The sequence below is a fragment of the Argopecten irradians genome, unplaced genomic scaffold (assembly GCF_041381155.1).
Source record: "Argopecten irradians isolate NY unplaced genomic scaffold, Ai_NY scaffold_0428, whole genome shotgun sequence".
Taxonomy (NCBI): domain Eukaryota; kingdom Metazoa; phylum Mollusca; class Bivalvia; order Pectinida; family Pectinidae; genus Argopecten; species Argopecten irradians.
Window position 1 is genome coordinate 6,294 of NW_027187895.1, and position 20,758 is coordinate 27,051.

At 39.0% G+C, this 20,758-nt stretch overlaps 1 pseudogene; it reads right to left on the reverse strand.

Annotated features, from left to right (window-relative positions):
* Positions 1-347: 347 nt before the first annotated feature.
* Positions 348-7,921, reverse strand: LOC138312704 (sugar transporter SWEET1-like; annotated as a pseudogene).
* Positions 7,922-20,758: the final 12,837 nt, after the last annotated feature.

Here is a 20,758-nt window from a genome sequence, read left to right on the forward strand (position 1 = left end):
GGGCCATCTAGAGTGATTTATATTAGTTGTAAAACTTGTCATCACAATCGATGTAAAATAACTAAAGTTTATATTTTTATTTGTATGCAGTCTTTGCACTAGAAGACCTAAACATGGCCACCTCTTTCTTTCTCTAAGGCAATACAATCTACAAGTATCATAGATAAATCTCTACTTGTACTCATTTCCCTAACTAAGAGACATGTGAAGATAATTTTGGCAAGTACATAAAATAGTTAAAAAAATAATGTAGGCACAAGTCCATAAAAAGGATTGGTCATGTGATTTTAGGCACAAGAGAAATATGAAGAAGCTCCGACAAAAAAGGGACTTAGGATATTATATTAAGTAAGGGACTTAGGATATATATAAAAGTAATGCTGGGAAATATTTCTATGTATGTAAATATAAACAGGTGATATAACATAGCCTGAATCTCTTCCCATGATCACTCAGTCTTCTTGGTTTTTCTTCCTCCATATAGAAGTAATCAGGAAAATTTTCCAAACACCAGAAGCAATACCTATGACATTGGGAGCCTGAAATGATAAAAGCAATTAATCTTCTACAGTCCATTTGAATCTTGTAACCTTTAATCTATACGAAGGTCATTCATTTTAACATAATTGTAAGCATTTTCACTCAAATATTTCAAAGGCCCAAAAGAAGTTCTCTTGGTTTATTGATTATTAAGAAGTCCTTTTTATGTATCCTTTATAAATTGCTATGCTAAGTAACTCACTAGTTACATTATTTAAGATTCAAAATATAATTTATGAGGAATTGTAGAACTTACATAAATGTAGAAGTCTCCGAGCATGAGTCCATATATCAGCCAACATAGAGAGCAGGACAGACCACCGAGCAACATGGATCTGGACAATCCCTCAACACTCTTCTCCTGTACACATTGTATCTACAAGTACATGTAAAGTAAGTAATGTGTAGACTACAGGACAATGGGCAACATTCTCTACCTCATAAACATTTGATTCATAGATTTAAATGATATTAGGTTCTATATAATTCAACCTTATATATATATCTGAAATACCAGTTCTGTGTAACAACTAGTATTTTTTTACTTCAATATATATTCATTACCTTCTTATTGGTTCGGTTTGATTATCTTAACATCCCATTAACAGCTGGGGTTATATAAGGATGTGCCAGGTTTGTAGGGGAAAGCCAGAGTCCCCAGAGAGAAAAAAAATAACTTGTAACCCTGAGGTTTTGGTTTTATTAGCTATAGTTTAACTTCCTATTAACAGCCAGGGTCATGTAAGGATGTGTCAGGTTTGTGGAGGAAAGCCAGAGTTCCAAGAAACAACAAGAGGCCCATGGGCCTTAACGGTCATCTGACTATTAGTACAATACAACATAATCGTTTAAAGATTTTAGCCTATTTGACCACTGTGACCTTGATTGAAGGTCAAGGTAATTCATTTGAACAAACTTGGTAGTCCTTCATCCCAGCATGCTACATGCCCAATATCAGTACCCTGGGCCTTCTGGTTCTTTAGAAGAATTCATTTAAAGATTTTAGCCTATTTGACCCCTGTGACCTTGAATGAAGATCAAGGTCATTCATTTGGACAAACTTGGTAGCCCTTCATCCCAGCATGCCACAGGCCTAATATCAGGTCTCTAGGCCTCATAGTTATTCACAAGAATTTGTTTAAATGATTTTAGCCTATTTGACCCCTGTGACCTTGAATGAAGGTCAAGGTCATTTATTTGAACTAACTTGGTAGCCCTTCATCCCAGCATCCTACAGGCCAAATATCAGTACCCTGGGCCTTCTGGTTCTTGAGAAGAAGTCGTTTAAAGATTTTAGCCTTTTTTACCCCCGTGACCTTGAATGAAGGTTAAGGTCATTCATTTGAACAAACTTGGTAGCCCTTCATCCAAGCATGTCACAGGCCCAATATCAGTACCCTGGGCCTTCTGGTTCTTGAGAAGAAGTTGTTTAAAGATTTTAGCCTATTTGACCCTCGTGACCTTGAATGAAGGTCAAGGTCATTTATTTGAACAAACTTGGTAGCCCTTCATCCCAGCATCCTACAGGGCAAATATCAGTACCCTGGGCCTTCTGGTTCTTGAGAAGAAGTTGTTTAAAGATTTTAGCCTTTTTGACCCTCGTGACCTTGAATGAAGGTCAAGGTCATTTATTTGAACAAACTTGGTAGCCCTTCATCCCAGCATGCCACAGGCCTAAATATCAGGTCTCTAGGCCTCTTAGTTATTCACAAGAAGTTGTTTAAAGGATTTTAGCCTATTTGACTCCTGTGACCTTGAATGAAGGTCAAGGTCATTTATTTGAACAAACTTGGTAGCCCTTCATCCAAGCATGTCACAGTCCCAATATCAGTACCCTGGGCCTTCTGGTTCTTGAGAAGAAGTTGTTTAAAGATTTTAGCCTTTTTGACCCTCGTGACCTTGAATGAAGGTCAAGGTCATTTATTTGAACAAACTTGGTAGCCCTTCATCCCAGCATCCTACAGGGCAAATATCAGTACCCTGGGCCTTCTGGTTCTTGAGAAGAAGTTGTTTAAAGATTTTAGCCTTTTTGACCCTCGAGACCTTGAATGAAGGTCAAGGTCATTTATTTGAACAAACTTAGTAGCCCTTTATCCCAGCATGCCACAGGCCTAATATCAGGTCTCTAGGCCTCTTAGTTATTCACAAGAAGTTCTTTTAAAGGATTTTAGCCTATTTGACCCCTGTGACCTTGAATGAAGGTCAAGGTCATTCATTTGAACAAACTTGGTAGCCCTTCATCCCAGCATGCTACAGGCCCAATATCAGTACCCTGTGCCTTCTGGTAATTGAGAAGAAGTCGTTTAAAGATTTTAGCCTTTTTGACCCCTGTGACCTTGAATGAAGATCAAGGTCGTTCATTTGAACAAACTTGATAGCCCTTCATCCCAGCATGTCAGGGGCCCAATATCAGGTCTCTAGGCCTCTTAGTTATTCACAAGAAGTTGTTTAAAGGATTTAACCTATTTGACCCCTGTGACCTTAAATGAAGGTCAAGGTCATTCACTTGAACAAACTTGGTAGCCCTTCATCCCAGCATGCTACAGGCCCAATATCAGTACCCTTGGCCTTCTGGTTTTTGAGAAGAAGTCGTTTGAAGTTTTTAGCCTTTTTGACCCCTGTGACATTGAATGAAGGTCAAGGTCATTCATTTGAACAAACTTGGTAGCCCTTCATCCCAGCATGCTACAGGCCAAATATCAGTACCCTGGGCCTTTTGGTTATTGAGAAGAAGTCGTTTGAATGAAAAGTTTACGCACGGCGCACGGCGGACGGCGCACGGCGCACGGCGGACGGCGCACGGCGCACGGCGCACGACGACGGACGGTGCATGATGACAATAGGTCATCCTGACCCTTCGGGTCAGATGACCTAAAAACCACAGACCAGCGATCAGTACCTGGCAACTGCACCATATGGGATTCGAACCCGTGACCCAGAGGTGGAAAGCTAGTGGTAATATGTATAAACATCTTAACCACTCTATCACTGCAGCCCCTATTCATTCTTATATCATTAACTGACTTAATCACATACTGAAATACTACATTTCTCTTTTGTTTCATTACCTATCCTAAAAGTGAGTTTTATATACCCTCTATAAGCCTGATCATATTTCTTTCCATAAATTTAATTTAAGATTTAAAATAACAAGAGCCCCATGGGCCTTAACAGTCATCTAACTATTGGCACAATACAACACATCAAAGAATATAGTAGTGGCAAAGAATTAAGGCGATACAAAAGAACTTTTTTATTAGAAGAAGTTCAGGTTCTGGTAAATTTGATGAATTAGACCATGAATGAAGGTCCCTTGATCCCCACCATGCTACAAATCCAATATTCAGTCTCTAGGCCTCTTAGTTATTTATAAGAAGTCATTTAAAGATTTAAGCCTTTTCAACCCCTGTGACCTTGAATAAAGGTCAAGGTCATTCACTTTAACAAACTTGGTAGCCATTCTTCTAGGTAAGTCATAGGCTCATTATCAGGTATCTAGGCCTGTTAATTATTCACAAAAAGTTGTATAAATTTTTTAGCCTATTTGACCTCTGTGATTATAAATGAAGGTCAAGGTCTTTCATTTGAACAAACTTGGTATCTCTTCATCCCAGCACACGGCAGGTCCAATATGAGTTCCCTGGGCCTTTTGGTTCTTGAGAAGAAGTCGTTTAAAGATTTTAGCCTATATGACCCCTGTGACCTTGAATGAAGGTCAAGGTCATTTATTTGAACAAACCTGGTAGCCATTTATCCCAGCATATCGTAGGCCAAATATCAAGTCTCTAGGCATCTTAGTTGTTCACAAGAAGTTGTTTAAAAAATTTAAGCCTTTTTGACCCCTGTGACTTTGAATGACGATCAATTTCAGCCTTTTTGACCCCTGTAACGTTTTATGGAGGTCAAGGTCATTCATTTGAACAAACTTTATCCCAGCATGGCGCAGGCCCAATATGAGTACCCTGGGCCTTTTGGTACTTGAGAAGCAGTCTTTCAAATAGTTTAGCCTTTTTGACCCCTGTGACCTGTAATGAAGGTCAAGGTCATTTATTTGAACAAACTTGGTAGCCCTTCATCCCAGCATGCTACAGGCCCAATATCAGTACCCTTGGCCTTCTGGTTTCTTGAGAAGAAGTCGTTTGAAGTTTTTAGCCTTTTTGACCCCTGTGACATTGAATGAAGGTCAAGGTCATTCATTTGAACAAACTTGGTAGCCCTTCATCCCAGCATGCTACAGGCCAAATATCAGTACCCTGGGCCTTTTGGTTATTGAGAAGAAGTCGTTTGAATGAAAAGTTTTACGCACGGCGCACGGCGCACGGCGGACGGCGCACGGCGCACGGCGCACGGCGCACGGCGCACGGCGCACGGCGCACGACGACGGACGGTGCATGATGACAATAGGTCATCCTGACCCTTCGGGTCAGATGACCTAAAAACCACAGACCAGCGATCAGTACCTGGCAACTGCACCATATGGGATTCGAACCCGTGACCCAGAGGTGGAAAGCTAGTGGTAATATGTATAAACATCTTAACCACTCTATCACTGCAGCCCCCTATTCATTCTTATATCATTAACTGACTTAATCACATACTGAAATACTACATTTCTCTTTTGTTTCCTTACCTATCCTAAAGGTGAGTTTTATATACCCTTTATAAGCCTGATCATATTTCTTTCCATAAGTTTTAATTTAAGATTTAAAATAACAAGAGCCCCATGGGCCTTAACAGTCATCTAATTATTGGCACAATACAACACATCAAAGAATATAGTAGTGGCAAAGAATTAAGGCGATACGGGTAGAAGAAGTTCAGGTTCTGGTAAATTTGATGAATTAGACCATGAATGAAGGTCCCTTGATCCCCACCATGCTACAAATCCAATATTCAGTCTCTAGGCCTCTTAGTTATTTATAAGAAGTCATTTAAAGATTTCAGCCTTTTTGACCCTGTGACCTTGAATGAAGGTCAAGGTCATTCACTTTAACAAACTTGGTAGCCATTCTTTTAGGCAAGTCATAGGCTCATTATCAGGTATCTAGGCCTGTTAATTATTCACAAAAAGTTGTATAAATTTTTTAGCCTATTTGACCTCTGTGATTATAAATGAAGGTCAAGGTCTTTCATTTGAACAAACTTGGTATCTCTTCATCCCAGCACACGGCAGGTCCAATATGAGTTCCCTGGGCCTTTTGGTTCTTGAGAAGAAGTCGTTTAAAGATTTTAGCCTATATGACCCCTGTGACCTTGAATGAAGGTCAAGGTCATTTATTTGAACAAACCTGGTAGCCATTTATCCCAGCATATCGTAGGCCAAATATCAAGTCTCTAGGCATCTTAGTTGTTCACAAGAAGTCGTTTAAAAGATTTCAGCCTTTTTGACCCCTGTGACTTTGAATGACGATCAATTTCAGCCTTTTTGACCCCTGTAACGTTTTATGGAGGTCAAGGTCATTCATTTGAACAAACTTTATCCCAGCATGGCGCAGGCCCAATATGAGTACCCTGGGCCTTTTGGTACTTGAGAAGCAGTCTTTCAAATAGTTTAGCCTTTTTGACCCCTGTGACCTGTAATGAAGGTCAAGGTCATTTATTTGAACAAACTTGGTAGCCCTTTATCCAAGCATGCGGCAGGTCAAATATCCAGTCTCTAGCCCTCTTTGTTATTTACAAGAAGTTGTTTTTAGATTTTAGCCTATTTGACCCCTGTGACCTTGAATGAAGATCAAGGTCATTCACTTGAACAAACTTGGTAGCCCTTCTACCGTTCATGCCAAAGTCCCAATATCGGGTCTCTAGGCCTGTTAGTTATTCACAAGAAGTTGTATAAAGATTCAGAAGGTAAAGGTCATTTGTTAGGACTAACTTCATAGCCCTTCATCCCAGCATGCTGCAGGCCTAATATGAGTGCCCTAGGCCTTTTGGTTCTTGAGAAGAAGTCATTTAAAGATTTTAGTCTTTTTGATCCTTGTGACCTTGAATGAAGGTCAAGGTCCTTCATTTTGAATAAACTTTGTAGCCCTTCATCCCAGCATGCTGCAGTCCAAATATCAGTACCCTAGGCCTTTCGGTAATTAAGAGAAGTTGTTAGAATGAAAAGTTTAGCACCTTTTAGGTCATCTTCGGGTCAGATGACCTAAAAATTGAAAAATTATTGACCTGTGAAATTAACTGGCTGAATAGTATTTAGTATTGGAAACCAGGACTCCAGGTTCTGTGAAAGAGTAAATAACCTACAGTAGTTGACCCGATAAGCACCCAGGGGGTTTAAAATATTGAAAAAAATGAAAAGGTACTACAGTTTTGATAGTTCTGTTCTTATGCCCGAGCAAATGAAAGTCTCAAAAAAGGAGAGGTGCTTGCTGGGTTTAATATGGTATATGGAGGTAAAACTATTTGTAAAGCTTCATTGGAGGAAGTCAACCATAGAAAGAAATGTATTTTAAGGCCTGTGGCCAGGTAGATATTTGAATAGAATTACCATGATCATTTTTACTTTATTAACATCAAGGTTATATGAGGCTGTTACTGAAGATAACTTACTCCCTCCAGGAAGGTCGACAGCATCAAGAAGACTGTCACAAGAAACATAAATGGCCCCAAGCTGATCCAGTTATAACATCTTGGCTGTTTCCTTGAGAAGTTATGTATTTGTAGTATAGAGCTAATGGACTACACACAGATATCAGCTGCAATACAACGGTTCCCTGTGAAACAAAACAACATTTTTGTGACAGTCAATACTAAACAAAGTGCTGATCATTAAAAAAAATATTAGCAAATAATGATTTAATGTTTCAATTTACAAATGCATTTCATCATCATTTCTGAACAAGATATCAATAATTATAAAAAAAAAATGCAATTTATCATTTGACATTGGGAGTTTCACTCAGAAAAAAATGTTTATTTACAGTTTATCTGAAGTTAGCTGCCAGTATTGAAGGTTTACATGAATATAATACTGCATGGTTTTGTTTATAATAATATAATCTTTGTTTAAAGATCTGTGACCTATTTTGCACAAGATAAAGTGTGACGTGTGCTGATAGTATAGTCATACATATTTCGGAATTTTCATTTCATATTTCATTCTTACATTCTTACACCACCCCCCCCCCCCCCCCCCCCCCCCCCCAGGTGGGGCCAGGTGTGAAAAATGCGATGGCTTTATCCTATTTGTCTGAAGCCTAAAAGGAAAGAGATAAGGATTAAGACTGAAACAAAATGGCAGACTTAGTATATGTAACTCACCTTTGCTTGACAGACGAGAAGATAGATAACGATATAGACACTGTTAAAATGCCCCACCAACAGCATTTACATACTTCAATGTAGACAGATTGGTCAAGTATCCGTACAGCAGTCCAGCCATAGCACTAGAACAAATTAACAGGAAAAACAATTACAGTAAAGCTTAGTGACCACCTTTGTATAAAGACAACCTGTTTAATAAAACCACTTTTTTTCAGGGTATTCAACGATCAATTTCAACACAATTTTACCTGTATATAAGGACCACTTGGTTATAAAGACCTTTTTTTCTTGGTCCACTGGGCTGGCAATCTTTATAGACAGGTTTACTGTACTCAAAAAACCTTATGGATAGTGATTGTAGTTATGTAAGTTTGATTATTTTGCTTTTCTTGTGTTAGGCTTTGGGGGTGGAGGAAAGCCAAAGCACCTAGAGAAAAATCATTGACCTGCAGTCAGTACCTGCAGGCAACTACTAGATATATGTAAGATTTGAACTTATGACCCAAAGATAAAGGGCTAATGTGGTATCTGTACATGTCTGTACATCTTAACCACATGGGCACCGTCACTGAGTATAATTAGCAAGAGAAAAGTTCTTAGAGATTCAAAGATCCAAAGATTATTTGCTTTTTATGATTCACAGATACAACTCGTACGAACCATGTACACATTCTATATAGCTTACTGCTGAATCACAAATTAAATATACCAGTTTACTAGTGGTATAAGACTAAAAGCAGGATCCTGGGCCTTTGAAATAGTATGTGTATCCTATCTTAAGAATCTAGAGTACCAGTTAGATGATTAATGAGTCTGTCCGGCCCGCGTCAACTTTTCCATTTACAACTTCTTCTTAATAAACAAGAGGCCTAGGGACCTGTTATTGGGCCTGTGACATGCTGGGATGAAGGGCTACAAAGTTTGTTCAAATGAATGACCTTGACCTTCATGTAAGGTCACAGGGGTCAAATAGGTGAAAATATTCAAACAACCTTTTTCTCAACAAGAGGCCCAGAGGGCCTGTATCGCTCACCTGGTTTGCCAAGTAATGTTCTAAATACAGGTTCATTGCTTCTTTTCTGAAGGAATTTGAATATTTACCTCAAATTCCCCTACTGGGCCCTACCCATCCTGCCCCCGGGGGGTCAGAGCCAACATTTATACAAGTTCTGTTCCCCTTCCCCCATGGATGTTTGTGGCCAAATTTGGCCACAATCTATGCAGAACGCTAGGACAAGTAGCGATTTATAGGATTTACCTCTATTTCCCCTATTGGGCCCCGCCCCTCCTGCCCCCGGGGGGTCAGAGCCAAACTTTATACAAGTTCTGTTCCCCTTCCCCCAATGATGTTTGTGGCCAAATTTGGTTACAATCCATGCAGAACTCTAGGACAAGTAGTGATTTATAGGATTTACCTCTATTTCCCCTATTGGGCCCCGCCCCTCCTGCCCCCGGGGGGTCAGAGCCAAACTTTATACAAGTTCTGTTCCCCTTCCCCCAAGGATGTTTGTGGCCAAATTTGGTTACAATCCATGCAGAACTCTAGGACAAGTAGCGATTTATAGGATTTACCTCTATTTCCCCTATTGGGCCCCGCCCCTCCTGCCCCCAGGGGGTCAGAGCCAAAATTTATACAAGTTCTGTTCCCCTTCCCCCAAGGATGTTTGTGGCCAAATTTGGTTACAATCCATGCAGAACTCTAGGACAAGTAGCGATTTATAGGATTTACCTCTATTTTCCCTATTGGGCCCTGCCCCTCCTGCCCCCGGGGGGTCAGAGCCAAAATTTATACAAGTTCTGTTCCCCTTCCCCCAAGGATGTTTGTGGCCAAATTTGGTTACAATCCATGCAGAACTCTAGGACAAGTAGCGATTTATAGGATTTACCTCTATTTCCCCTATTGGGCCCCGCCCCTCCTGCCCCCGGGGGGTCAAAGTCAAACTTTGTACAAGTTCTGTTCCCCTTCCCCCAAGGATGTTTGTGGCCAAATTTGGTTAAAATCCATGCAGAACTCTAGGACAAGTAGCGATTTATAGGATTTGCCTCTATTTCCCCTAATGGGCCCTGTCCCTCCTGCCCTGGAGGGTCAGAGCCAAACTTTATACAAGTTCTGTTCCCCTTCCCCCAAGGATGTTTGTGGCCAAATTTGGTTACAATCCATGCAGAACTCTAGGACAAGTAGCGATTTATAGGATTTACCTCTATTTTCCCTATTGGGCCCCGCCCCTCCTGCCCCCGGGGGGTCAGAGCCAAACTTTATACAAGTTCTTTTCCCCTTCCCTCAAGGATGTTTGTGGCCAAATTTGGTTAAAATCCATGCAGAACTCTAGGACAAGTAGCGATTTATAGGATTTACCTCTATTTCCCCTATTGGGCCCCGCCCCTCCTGCCCCCGGGGGGTCAGAGCCAAACTTTATACAAGTTCTGTTCCCCTTCCCCCAAGGATGTTTGTGGCCAAATTTGGTTACAATCCATGCAGAACTCTATGACTAGTAGCGATTTAAAGGAAATGTTGACGGACAGACGGACGACGGACGGACGACGGACGACGGACGGACGACGGACGACGGACGCCGCGCCATGACATAAGCTCACTGGCCCTTCGGGCCAGGTGAGCTAATAACCAAGAGGCCTAGGGCCTTGATATTGGGGCCTGTGACATGATATGAGGAAGGGCTAAGAAGTTTGTCAAAATTAATGATCTTGGCCTTCATTCAAGGTCACAGGGGTCAAACAGGCTTAAATCTTTAAACAAACTTCTTCTTAATAACCAAAAGGCCTAGGGACCTGATATTGGGCCTGTAGCATACTGGGTTGAAGGGCTACTATGCAATTTATGTAGTATTTTTAAAGGCGAGTTCAGAACACTAATTTTCAAATTTTGGTGAGTCCCAGTACAAAGAAATATAGAGGTTTCTCAAAATTTTGGTGAGTCCCACAGGAAAATCATGAGTCCAGGACTTGTCTAGGAGAATCCCGTAAATCACTACAAGTTTGTTCAAATTGATGTCCTTGTCCTTCATTCAAGGTCACTGGGGTTAAATAGGCTAAAATCTTTAAACAACTTCTTAATAACTGTGAGGCGTAGAGCCTCCAATGTTTGTTAAGTATGAACCATGATTATAATTATGAGATAGCAGAAGAGTGATTCCGGCTCATAGGGCCTTGATTGTTTGCTCTCAGTGACTTTTTGGGGGTCAAATAAAGGTCCCTTCCCTTCAAGAAATTTTTTATGCGTTTATCTAAATCTAAAAAAAAAAAAAAAAATTTAAAATATACTTTTTTCAAGGAAGAAAAAAAGGTTGTATTTTTAATTTTTCCAAATTAAAATTATAAATGGCCTTACGAGTGCTCACCGAAAATCTTAGTTCCTTGAGTAAAAAATTTAGCTATCTTGCAAAGTGACCTGACATGTAAATTGCTCATTGATGCTGGCACAAAGGACATAAACAGCCATACCTTAAACTGACCTCTCTCCTTTCAAGGTCACATACACCAAATATATCTAAATCTTATATTTTTGAGAATATATCAAACCTCTGTATTCATATGAATATTGAATATTGACAGAATATGTTGATATTTATATTTCATACAAATGTGTCTGGGTAATCGAGCTCTATGAATCTAATCATGCAAGATAATCTTACACTATTTTCCGATATTAAAACAACAGAACATGGGATTGTTATATTTGTCTATATTGTTTCATAAGATTGAAAAGTATTGATATTAACTTATACATATAGATCAGGCTTTGATCAGAGCAAAATAGCCTATTTATAATTCAAATCAAAGCTGATTCAGCAAAATATGAACAGCTGTGCAATAAGGTTGACAAATTCACAAGTGACAAGTTACACAGCAGATGTGATTAAGACTGAGTGTGTATGTAACAGCTGAATATTTCAAAGTCTTGGTTGACAGTCATTAACTAGATAGCAATAATACAAACGCTACATGTGTTGTATTAAAAATTGCACTTCAATGCAAATAATAAAATAAGGTTGATAAAAATTTAGCAATAATTCAGGTTTTACTAAGCCAGTGATTGGAAATTATAGAAAATATGAAAACTCCAAATATACATTGTATGTCTACAGTAGCTAAAGTAAGCGTACGTCAAAATGTTGGAGTAGAGTAGTGATATTTGGCCTATTCTGTTTTTGCATATTACAGAGTTAGCTCCCTTGCGTATAGGTATCAATTATTGCATCATTATTTTATGAGCGCAATTCACATTGATTTCTAGTATGACGTTATGCTCGCAAACACATAACATCACAATCAATACTTATCACAGGGGCAGATAACTCAGCTAAATGGATATATATAGAATATCATGTTAAACTAAGGGCTGACAAGTTTGTTCAAATGAATGACCTTGTCAAAGTGGTTCTGGTTTAAAGCGAATAGTCGGGGCAAGTGACTGTAAAAATCGGTAAAAATGGTATTAATATATCCGGTATAATTTCTTATGAATTAGAAAAATAAAACTTTCCGTCAAAATCGCTGTACATGCGAAGAAAATAATAATATCTATGGGAATCCTAAAAGTCCTCCCGACCGGCTATGAGTGCAGTTCAACCTTAACGCATGCGCAACACCCACCACTCTCCGTAGTAAACAAAACATGGCTACCGTAGTTTTGAACCAAAATGTTTCCGCAAAAACAACCAACTGACTCACCTAAAATGCGAAAGGAAAGGCAATGGAGCAGCGACAATCCCAACAACTGACTCGGTAAACATTACAACGCATGGACAGTGTTAATACAACTTGTTATAGTGAAGAGAACAGTTCAAACGAGCACGCGGCTCCGGACCGCTACTGTACGTACCTAGGCCTACTACCCGGTACTCCCTGCTCAGCTGATAGTGAGTGAGTCTTCGTATTTTGATCATTATGTAAATAGCCCCTAGCAGTATTTTTTCATAAATGAGTGGTCACATATGGTCACATGTTTCATACCTGTTCCCCAATCGCGTAAAACGTAACCCTGGGGTAAATAGCGGTTCTTTAGTGGGGGCCTCTTTAGGGGTAATGAATGCCCTGTATATTTATAAAATGTACCGTTGTAATGCATGTACAGTTAGAATGTAACCGCTAGTGCATTATCAAGCTAAAGATTTGTTTCAATTAATCTATAAAATTATGCTACCGGTCAATTCATACAGTTCTGATGTATATATTTATAGATTTTTAATTTGTAAATTTTTGTTCTGTACATGTTCTGGTAGTGTTATACACATACATTGTATATAGGATTTACATTGTAGGTTAATTGGTAAAATTGTATTGTATATGTTCTGATATACACATATACATATGTACATGTAGGTTTAACTTGTTCTTTAGATATATTTGGAGGACACATACAGTATTATTTCTGGTCATAATAATAAATAGTGTTTGTACATGTGTATATATGACAAACTTTACAGAGTTGAAATGTACTGCAGCCATGTATCATTTATAATTATTCTGAATTTTTGTTGGAACTATAGATAATGAATTTTGTATCTTTTTTGAAACAATATTTGATTCTATCAAATGCATCAGTGAAACATTCACAACTTATAAAATGTTTTCTTTAAAATAAAAAAAAACCTGTAGAATGAACCTACATTTATTCATTTATATATATTTTGAAATTGATCATTTCAATTTTTGTCACATTCAACAGATATAAAAAAATTGTTGGTTCTTTTTTTCAGGCACCATGCATGCATAGTGACATGAATACATAAAGTTCATCCCTTGGACCTGTATACAAGTGTATGTATACAAATACATACAATTAGCATCATATGAAGACTGAAGAATGTTGATTTGAGTGCTCTTGAAAGTAAAACTTTTCCAATATGGACCTAGAAGATCATGAACAGAACATTTAAACAGTATTAATTTATTAAATGTTCCTTTCAACTGTAATCATTAAATAAAATTATGATGCAATACTTTTTCATTGTTTAACTTTGTAGAAATATTTGCTTATATTAGTCCTCTAGATCCAGTGATTATAATTCTTGCATCCATATGCCTGCCCATTTGTTTGTCAGGGCTTGTGAGATAGCTTTTCAATTACTTTTAAAAATATAAGGATTTTTTTTACATATAGCAATATAGATACCATTGTCTTAAGATTTCTAAATTCTACTTTACAAGAGAGTAGACTCAACATATAAATAAAACCATAAAACTAGCAAGTTATCTGAAATGTTAAAAATGTTTTTGTCTGAACCAAATTTCACATTTATTGTCTATGTGTAACTTGTACATAGACCATTTATGTATTAATACTGTAGTAACAGTGATTACAAGCACATAGACTAAAATGTAGTATGTAGTACTATGTACATCTGTCTTTGATTTGAGTTCTAAACAAAAAAGTGGTACCTATTGGGAAGTTGTGACTTGGGCGAAGGGTGAAATACAGAAGAAATAGCTACACATGGAAAAAAGAAAGAAAGATATACAGTACCATATGGATTCAAAGTTGCTCCAAAATCAATGAGACTAAATAACCAAAAAAAAGCCATGTAAACCCCAAATATGCAATGACCAGATCAATGATAAAGCACCCTTCCGCTTTCCCAGTTATCTGTAGCTATTCTATATTTCAACCCCCCACTCAAGTTACAACTTCCCAACCTCATGATTCTTCTGTCTTTTAGCCCCCCCACCCCCCAACACACACATACCTGATTGATTGTCATGTTATTTCAGGTTCCTATTCAGGTATTATTCCTAAAAACCAAAAAGGGTATACACACTGTGTACTCTCAAAGGAGGGGAACCACTTCATTCAAAAATGGAATTTACAATTTCATCTTAATTTTGAAATTTTCAATTTAAGTATTAATTACTGGACTATTAAAACAGTATAGAAACCCCTCGGCTACAGACAAAGTACTGTGGTACACATTTCTCTTAATTAATTACTTTTCTTCAACTCAATCATCTTTTTCTCCAGAGCACAAAAAAGAACAGGAAACAACAGAAAAGGAAAGTAACATACATGTAGGCCTATATGTTTTCTGGAAATATATATGATGTGTTAATTCTCACAGCATAGGCCTACATGAATGTAAAGAATTAAATATTATCAATGTTTGAGAGAATTTCCTAGTTGTAATTCTATAGCAGCTACATGGAATGTACGTTTACATATATACAATTGTACGATACATATACATCATAAAAGTTTCTTTCCTTCCAGCTGGACATTCATGTCATCTCTCTCCAGAACTCAAATATTGTTTACAAAAAAAACAAACAACCAGAGACATAGATAATTTAATTAAATCTCTGCAAAAAACTACACGAATAATTGAACACATATATTGTACTTGTAAAATATCTATGTATGAGCTAATTTATTTTCACATCTTTGACAGCTACATGCATGGACGTTCTATGGAACGTTTTCGTGTGGTTTTAAATGGGAAATTATGTTACGATTATTTGTATTTAACCTTCATGATTCGGTTGATGTAAAATACGACGAATGCGATGCTGCAATAATTGCCCCTTGCCGGGCCCCATCTCTGCATCGGCCGAATATTTGTGGGCGGTAGACCGTTGGTTTGTTTGTTTGTTTGTCATTAAGGTAATTGAGTTTTACGGCCCATCGACAACTAAGGTCATTTAGGGCCAAACTACAAGTCATGCATTAATATCAGTATAAAAGTTCAGGGTAAGAAAAAGCAAGTAAGGACTAAAACACAGATTGTAAACGTTTATTTGATAAAAGAGTTTTGCATGGGATAAAATAAATTTGGCTAAAACACATGAGAAAACTCATGCACAATGTTGATGAAACGATGAAATGTTGAGTTGATACGATGTATGATGAGAAAACGTTCATATTTTGCTTAAAATACCGATCTCTTTGAGATAATTGAAAATACGATTATGTCTCACGGCATGAAACAAAGTGTACATGTCGGAGACATCGTAGTATTTATCTCGTATGTGTTTAAAATCAATACAATGCAATAAAATATGCTCCACTGTGAGAGGAGAATCACATGCATGGCATGTAGGAGGATCCTCCCCTCTCAATAGATAGGAATGTGTAAAATATGTGTGTCCAGTTCGGAGCCGAGAGAGAACAACTTCCTCTCTGCGGTCTCTCCGACTGGACAGTTTAGGATTAAGTGTAGGTTGAATTTTAAACAGTTTATTGTTTGTTTCGGTAGACCACCTTTGTTGCCAATGGTGTTTGATGGCTGACTGAATTGAAGGTTTGATGTCGGTGTATGGTAGTTTCAAATCTGTTTGTGCTAGGCGAAGAGCAGTCTTAGCTGCTTTATCAGCCTGTTCATTCCCCTTTATACCCACATGACTGGGAATCCAGAGATAAGTAATTTGAGTTTTAGAAGATAATCGAAATGTTCGGATTAAAAGATTTTGGATTAGAGTATTTCTAGGGCTTCTTGATTTCAAAGCCTGAAGAACCGAAAGAGAGTCTGAACAGATGATTGCCTTTTCAATGCGGTGTTCTTCGATGTGGTCAAGCGCCAGACCGATAGCACATGCTTCCGCAGAGAAAATGGAGGCAACATCTGGAAGTCGGATAGAGGAGCAGTGATTAGACGTACAGCATGCTGCCGCAACATTATCAACATCTTTTGATCCGTCAGTGTAGATCTGAACATGGTCAGGGAAAGCCCTAATGCACTCCCGAAAGGAGGATTTGTGTTCTTCGGGTAATGCACTGGACTTTGCCCTCTCATGCAAAGATAAATTGATATCAGGTGTTTGAATGAGCCATGGTGGTATATCCGATATGGTGTACTCGTCAATGGCGTCGAAATTTATATTTAGTTCCTGCAAAAAATTTGAAATTCTGATGCCAAATGTTGGTATGAGCTTTTGATTTTGTCTGAATATGTCCTGGTGTTGTGGATTAAATACAAGATCGAATGCGGGGTTTTTGGGATTGGATTTCAGTTGGGCAGCATACTGTAAGGATAATTTCTTTCGTCGATCGTCTAGAGATGGCTCATTAGCTTCCACATGGAGACTCTTCACAGGTGTTGTTCGAAAAGCTCCAAGTGCCAGACGCAGTCCCTGATTCTGGATAGGGTCAAGCATCTGTAGATAGGAGCTGCGAGCCGATCCATAGACAATAGAGCCGTAGTCAAGTTTTGATCTAATAAGTGCCCGGTAGATACGCAGAAGCATTTCACGGTCTGCACCCCAATCAGAATGGGACAGAACACGTAGAATGTTCAACGCCTTCGAGCACTTATCCTTCAGATGTTTGATATGTGGAACAAAGGACAGTTTCGAATCAAATATTAGTCCAAGAAATGTAGTTTGTTCAACTAATGGAATTTTAATTCCATTGAGTGTGATGTCAGGATCATTTTGTGGTTTTCGTTTTTGACAGAAGTGCATACAGACAGTTTTTGATCTTGAAAATCTAAAGCCATTTTCGTCAGCCCAATTTTGTAATTTGCCTAAACATTGTTGTAGTTGTCGTTCTATAGTGTGCATGTTTTTTGATCTGTAACAGATCAAGAAATCATCCACAAATAGAGACCCTTCCGTAGATTGGCCAAGACATTTAGTTATGCTGTTAATTTTTAGTCCAAAAAGTGTGACGGACAGGATACCACCCTGAGGGACGCCCATCTCCTGTGTTTCTGTTTCTGAATAAGTTGAACCCGTTCGAACTTTGAAATGCCTGTCAGATATAAAATTTGATATAAACTTTGGCAAATTACCACGTATACCGTTGGAGGCGAGCGCGAGACAGATAAAAGAAATCAGCTAGCCTGGCAGTAGCCCCGGCATGGCGGTCCACATGGTCAATAAGCGCGCGAAACACAAGCCTAGTAAACATCACAACAAAAAATTACACATTCAATGAAATGTAGTAGGTGTGGAACTTCCTATAGAAAACGCGAGTGTCCGGCGTATGGGAAAAAGTGTCTTAAATGCGGAAAACAAAACCGTTTTAGGAGTGAATGTAGAATCAGACCCAGTGAAAGGAAAAACGATGTCCACGACATATCTGTTCAAGAGTGTGACGGTCTCAGCGATCTTTTTATTGGAGAGTTACAGATCGGACAGATCGGACCTGATGGTTCACTAATCTTAAGATGAATGGACAGAATATTAAGTTCAAATTGGACACTGGAGCTGAAGCCAATGTGTTACCATTATCATGTTTTGAAAAGCTGACCAGGAGACCCAAACTTTGTTTGTTTGTTTGAGTTTTACGGCCCGTCGACAACTAAGGTCATTTAGGGCCAAACTACAAGTCATGCATTATTATCAGGATAAAAGATCAGGGTAAGAAAAGGCAAGTAAGGATTAAAACACAGATTGTAAACGTTTATTTGATAAAAAAAGGTTTGCATGAGATAAAATATGGCTAAAACACACGAGAAAACTCATGCAAAATGTTGATGAAACGATGAAATGTTGAGTTGATACGATGATATGATGAGAACAAGAGGCCCAAGGGCCTTAACGGTCATCTGATTACCTTGGCAATAATCATATAGGAAATTAATTAGATATCGTGTAATGGTAGCCATCTTCGATTTGGGATCAACCAGAGGTATAACAACACTTTGTCAGGACCATGTCAGGAACATTTCATGCAAGTTTCAGCCAAATCGCACCGGCAGATCTTGAGAAGAAGTTCAAAATGTGTTTTCAAAATGGCGGCTGTGGCGTCCATCTTGGATTTCGGATCAACCCTAGAAATAACAACACTTTGTCGGGACCATGTCAGGAACATTTCATGCAAGTTTCAGCCAAATCGCACCGGCAGATCTTGAGAAGAAGTTCAAAATGTGTTTTCAAAATGGCGGCTGTGGCGGCCATCTTGGATTTCGGATCAACCCGAAAAATAACAACACTTTGTCGGGACCATGTCAGGATCATTTCATGCAAGTTTCAGCCAAATCGCACCGGTAGAACTTGAGAAGAAGTTCAAAATGTATTTTCAAGATGGCGGCTGTGGCGGCTATCTTGGATTTCGGATCGACCCGAAAAATAACAACACTTTGTCGGGACCATGTCAGGATCATTTCATGAAAGTTTCAGCCAAAGCACATCGGTAGAACTTGAGAAGTAGTTCAAAATGTATTTTCAAGATGGCAGCTGTGGTGGCCATCTTGGATTTCGGATCGACCCAAAAAATAAGAACACTTTGTCGAGACCATGTCAGGATCATTTCATGCAAGTTTCAGCCAAATCGCACTGATAGAACTTGAGAAGAAGTTCAAAATGTGTTTTTAAGATGGCGGCTGTGGCGGCCATCTTGGATTTCGGATCAACCCGAAAAATAACAACACTTTGTCGGGACCATGTCAGGATCATTTCATGCAAGTTTCAGCCAAATCGCACCGGTAGAACTTGAGAAGAAGTTCAAAATGTGTTTTCAAGATGGCGGCTGTGGCGGCCATCTTGGATTTCGGATCAACCCGAAAAATAACAACACTTTGTCGGGACCATCTCAGGATCATTTCAGGTAAGTTTCAGCTCAATCCCACTGGTCAAACTTGAGAAGAAGATTGAAATGTGAAAAGTTTACGGACGGCGGACGACGACGGACGAAGCATGATGGATATAGGTCATCCTGACCCTTCGGGTCAGATGACCTAAAAACGTTCATATTTTATCTAAAATACCGATTTCTCTTAGATAATTAAAAATACGATTATGTCTCACGGCATGAAACAAAGTGTACATGTCGGAGACATCGTAGTGCTTATCTCGTATGTGCTTAAAATCAATACAGTGCACTAAGATATGCTCCACTGTGAGAGGAGAATCACATGCATGGCGTGTGGGAGGATCCTCCCCTCTCAATAGATAGGAATGTGTAAAATATGTGTGTCCAGTTCGGAGCCGAGAGAGAACAACTTCCTCTCTGCGGTCTCTCCGACTGGACAGTTTAGGATTAAGTGTAGGTTGAATTTTAAACAGTTTATTGTTTGTTTCGGTAGACCACCTTTGTTGCCAATGGTGTTTGATGGCTGACTGAATTGAAGGTTTGATGTCGGTGTATGGTAGTTTCAAATTTGTTTGTGCTAGGCGAAGAGCAGTCTTAGATGCTTTATCAGCCTGTTCATTCCCCTTTATACCCACATGACTGGGAATCCAGAGATAAGTAATTTGAGTTTTAGAAGATAATCGAAATGTTCGGATTAAAAGATTTTGGATTAGAGTATTTCTAGGGCTTCTTGAATTCAAAGCCTGAAGAACCGAAAGAGAGTCTGAACAGATGATTGCCTTTTCAATGCGGTGTTCTTCGATATGGTCAAGCGCCAGACCGATAGCACATGCTTCCGCAGAGAAAATGGAGGCAACATCCGGGAGTCGGATAGAGGAGCAGTGATTAGATGTACAGCATGCTGCCGCAACATTATCACCATCTTTTGATCCGTCAGTGTAGATCTGAACATGGTCAGGGAAAGCCCTAATGCACTCCTGAAAGGAGGATTTGTGTTCTTCGGGTAATGCACTGGATTTTGCCCTCTCATGTAGAGATAAATTGATATCAGGTGTTTAAATGAACCATGGTGGTACATCCGATATGGTGTACTCGTCAATGGTGTCGAAATTTATATTTAGTTCCAGCAACAATTTGAAATATTCTGATGCCAAATGTTGGTATGAGCTTTTGATTTTGTGTAAATATTTCTTGATGTTGTGGATTGAATACAAGGTTAAATGCGAGATTTTTGGGGTTGGATTTCAGTTAAGCAGCATACTGTAAGGATAATTTCTTTCGTCGATCGTCTAGAGATGGCTCATTAGCTTCCACATGGAGACTCTTCACAGGTGTTGTTCGAAAAGCTCCAAGTGCGAGACGCAGTCCCTGATTCTGTATAGGGTCAAGCATCTGTAGATAGGTGCTGCGAGCCGATCGATAGACAATAGAGCCGTAGTCAAGTTTTGATCTAATAAGTGCCTGATAGATACG